Source organism: Hetaerina americana, unplaced genomic scaffold (assembly GCF_022747635.1).
Source record: "Hetaerina americana unplaced genomic scaffold, ioHetAmer1.1.p SCAF_7, whole genome shotgun sequence".
Classification (NCBI taxonomy): Eukaryota; Metazoa; Arthropoda; class Insecta; order Odonata; family Calopterygidae; genus Hetaerina; species Hetaerina americana.
In genome coordinates this window covers 44346204-44350955 of record NW_027287316.1, presented here as the reverse complement: position 1 = coordinate 44350955, position 4752 = coordinate 44346204, and the positions used below count along the sequence as shown (strand labels likewise).

Sequence of the window (4752 nt, the reverse complement as noted above, 5' to 3'; positions counted from 1 at the left end):
TGGAATGAGAGAACAGGATGTTGGAAAAGAGGAGAGGAAAATGTAGTACTGCAAAAAGTAATAATGATTCAGTCAAATGTTTTCTTTTATATTTGATTTGTTTTCAAATTGTGGGAAGAAAAAATTATTCCTTGAAATTCTCCATCTCCTATTTAATTTCTCTTATAGGCGTTTATCTAAATTATCAATCTTACTAACAATTTGCTGTGGGATGAAATTATTTTCTCGATATTGAAATAAACGTACATGAATGATGATGCATTTGCAATAAATTTCATCTAGCAACAAACCTTTCACAATTCCCAACGAAATACCTCATTCCGTTTAGTTGTGGTTCTCTATATTCTTAGAAACCATGCCGTGAAAAGGGTGAAGAAACAATGATGTAATAATGAGGCCAACGTAATCGCCCTTATAAAGCACTCGTATCTCTGCAATCATAAACGCACGCACTCTTTGTCTTCCTCGATGCTGTTATGATTTTCACGTTGAATTCTCTTTGGCACCAAATACTGGGTCAATTTTTAACTACACACATAATTCTTCCTATAACAAAAGATGCGTGCCGAAAAATCACCATAAAAGCGGCATTCCCACCAACCTTTATCCCCCTGCTATTTTCAATCACCTTGACGTTTGGCGTTCGCTTGACAAATAAGCCCTAATTCCTTACGCACAACACCCTTATTATTTTCAATGTAATGGCTCCGGCGACTGCATTCCTGGATACTTTCGAAGGCCAATTTTTCAAGACTTATGTTTCCGGTCGTTATATTAATAAATAAGTAAATAAATTCGTGGCGGAGGCGGCAAGGGGAACGTGAATTAGAACATTATCTCTCGCAGGCAGCACTTTCATCGAAATGAACCGACGAAGAGGAAATAAAAAATCACTTTCCCCCCTCCGCCATCGAAGTGTTGATTATGGATTGAGCAATTTTTTCGAGCGCGCACCACCGCTATGAAATTTGGATATCGCCAGCACGAGACAGATTAATAGCAGCACGACTTCCCTCACCCCTTCTCCCCTCCATCATCTCCCCTCGACTGCTCCTTCCTCTCGTAAATTGGCGTTGGCCGTGAGGTGAGAGGGAGCAGGGGGTGGGGACGGAACGGTGGATGATTAGTAGGGAGTAGACCCACCACTTGGGGAGTGGGCCGGGAGGGGAAGGGAAGGGGGATTGGGAGAGCGGCGAGGGGAGGCTGGAAGAGGTGGCAAAAGTGAGGAAGTGGAAGGGGGAGGGTTTTACGAAGGCTTTGGAGATAAAGGAAAACTTGGAAATTGGCCGGAGTGTTGCGAATGTTCCATCAGGAAGACCTCCCTCCCCTGCAAAGTGAGGGAATTCCTTAGGCAATTGCTATAGACGGATGAAGTTTTATAAATAACACTCTTCAAGAATCCATTGACTAGAAACTTCACAGGGTGAGGGAAATCATGAAAACAGACTACTTTTATGACACTAACTGCACTATCATGCTTATACGATCATTATTTATAAAGCACTTGTTGAAAAATTTTAAAGAAAATTAAATCTGCATCGTAAAATCGTAATCAATGGATGTAGTCAACGGCACTTTTGCATTACTAATATGAGATACTATTTCAAAAGTTTTATATATAATGAATTGGACAGCACAAACAATATAGACACATAAAAAGAACACTCACACGTTATTTCTTGAGAATTCCGTCGAAATTATCACGAAATAGCGTGTGAGTGTTCTTTTTATGTGTATCTATATTGTTTGTGCTGTCCAATTCATTATTCGGCACTTCCGTGTTACGTCAACGAAATCATCTATATATATATATATATATATATATATATATATATATATATATATATATATATATATATATATATACTGTATATATATAATATATAAATATATATATAAATAAATATAATATATAAATATATATATATATATCTGTAGATATCAGAAAATGATTCCCGATTGTAAATACTACTGATTAATCAGTAGGTTTTTTTGAGTGAAATGACGTATTTTTAAATACCTTAGGACATTTGGGAGCTTTCGAAACTCACGGAAGAAAATTTCAACAAAAGAATAAAGTGAGCGATTTCCGGATTTGGAGTGGCACATTGTATTTGCTTGTTTGGCCAGAAAATGGGAAGTACGCCCTTGGAAGCGCAGAGATTGTGACGTGAACGCCAGGCAGCTGAGGGATGCCTCATATATTTCTCAGATTTATGATCCAGGATGTGAGGGAAAATGCTGTCCATTTATGGCGCGATTGGTCTTTGTAACTCAGTGACTTGATTTTTCAAGGAGATAGATAATTTTTATCGAAGAAGGTCATCCGGCAATTGTTTGAAATTTCACATTGTCATTGACGATTCATCATCGTTATTATCATCATCAAGGAAGCTTCTTTGTCACAGTGTTGAATACGGAGTTTTTATTTCTTGATTGCGATATATTATTCAATAAAAATCTCTCTTTTCACGGTTGTTGTTTCCCTGCAATATTAAAAAAGGACGCTACTACATGTAGGTGTTCAAGCCACCCGGAGGTTTGGCAATATCCTCCAGACTTCATACTAATGTTCTGCGGAACAAAATGTTAAATTTATTTTCTTCTCCATTACTACCATTAGTAGATGAAGTGATTTCTATGGATTGCATTGAGTGAAACAAAGGAAAATTATTAGGGAAGACGGGAAAAGTGATCAAGATAGTACAAAATAACAATCAAGAAAATGCGACAGAGTACATAATATGATGCCAATCGAGAAAAAATAGCTTTATATCCAACTTATTTAAGTAAATGCATTCAACATAACTTGTTTAGTGAATAATATTCCTTATTCTTCATTTCAAAACGTATGATAATAGTATCTTGGACTTTGTTTTAGAAAAGAAAGACGCATACGTTATCTACTACTTACGGTCAACAATATCGGGAAAACAAGATTTTCAGGAAATTACTACATCGAATTTCTGGAAATATTACCCTGGATATAGATACTGGTTGTAATCCGGCGAAACAGTGCATTACCCATTTTTATTTAAAAAACATTTACCGAAAATAGGAAGAAGTGACAAAATATAATGAGCAGAAAGAATGAGAGATACAAAGATACCGATTAGTGAGATAGGTTTCGGGAATCGACAACCAATCTCTCAACTTAATAAATAATTTATTTCTTAATTTTAATTTCTTAATTAAGAAGCCTGGATAGCTCAGTCGGTAGAGCATTAGGCTTTTAACCTAAGGGTCCAGGGTTCAAGTCCCTGTTCGGGCGATTTTTTTGCCGAACCACCTAGAGCGGGTGTATCTCCACCTGGAGCCATAGATCTTTGGAATTATCTTCATTGTAAAGCGTCAAGGTTTAGAAGAGGAAACTACGAAGTCCCAATATTGCCCCAGTAAAAGTCGCTATTAAAATAAATGTTATAATTGACATTGTTTCAACGGTAGCGAATCAGAAAAAAATCTCAAAGGACCTTTCACAATCAAGCAAATTGTTTATAATTCCTTAAACGTACTGTGAAGACCACTCTGTCCGTTAAGATGTTTTTAAGTCCGACCCGAAAGATTTTGATGCCAAGAGGGCCATGCACGATCTCTTCCAAATCCACGAGACGACATTTCTTTCATTCGGTTCTGAAAAAATTCTTAAAAATTACCAAGCACCCAAAAACTGAATGCATTTTATTTCTACAATACGGTGACATTTCAATTCACACTAAAATTGAGCCTTCTGTGTACTCCCTGATCGGCATTGTGGTCAGGTCCCCCACCCGCGAAAGTCGACTCTGGATCCACCCGTACGGTCAAGTAGCAAACTCGGCTACGGTCGGTATTAAGCTCGAAGTGGGTACAATACGCGGAGAATTCGACCTTCCTTTTGGACTACAACGCTAGCCTATTTCCACGTGTAATTTTTCCGTTAAGCATTCAGCGCATACGTACTCACCACCATTGACCACGGATTCGCAGCGAAACAGGACGTTAAATAATTGACCAAACGGAAGATGGAGAGAAAAAGAAAGGCGACGTATTTCCGTCAGCTGACGAATTGGAGAAACGGGTGAAGTTGAAGAGCAGTGCGCGTTGTTTGGGAGAAGGGAGTGGCTGGAGGAAGGGGAACGGGTGAAGAGTACGAAGATGAAGACGAGGGGAAGACGAGATGGTGACGGAAGAGAGAAAGAGAGGGAGAACTGGGAGGGGCAGAAGAAAGGAGAAGGCGAGGAATGAGGAAATGAAGACAGACGGCATTTTCTCACGACCTTCCGTCGAAAAGATCAAGCGTGTGAGTGTGTGCGTGTGCAATGTGTGTGGGTTCACGTGCATGTGTGCGCGTTGGTTCGTGTGTACTTGTGCGTGCGTGCGTGTGCGTCGAGCGCGAGCGGTGAAAGGTGTTCCTCCGGTATATCCCAACTCCGTCAACTCCCTCCCCCCCTCCACCATTTCCTCTCGCCCTCCCTCAAACCCCTCAGCCTTCTTACTCCACCCACTACGCCCTCCCATTCCTCTCCATCTCCCCTTCGACTCTCTCATTCTCTCCCTCCCACCACAGGCCGCGGCTGGCTCCAACATCATCTAAACTTAAGAAAAGAAAAAAAAACTCTCTCTTCATCTCTCCTCGGCCAGCGGAACCTCTTTCGCTTCAAACCGTCCATTATTAAATGAAGGAAAACTTTCTCCCCATCCTTCCCTCTTGCATTCTTATAAATATTGAAACTATGATTCCGTAAAGGTGGCCGGGATGATAAAAACCAC

The 4752-nt window shown here is 39.9% G+C and overlaps 1 non-coding gene across 1 annotated transcript; it reads left to right on the top strand.

Annotated features, from left to right (window-relative positions):
* Nucleotides 1-3198: 3198 nt before the first annotated feature.
* TRNAK-UUU (transfer RNA lysine (anticodon UUU)) lies at nucleotides 3199-3271 on the top strand. The gene has a single exon. It is a non-coding gene; the product is annotated as a tRNA-Lys (tRNA).
* The last annotated feature ends 1481 nt before the right edge of the window (nucleotides 3272-4752 follow it).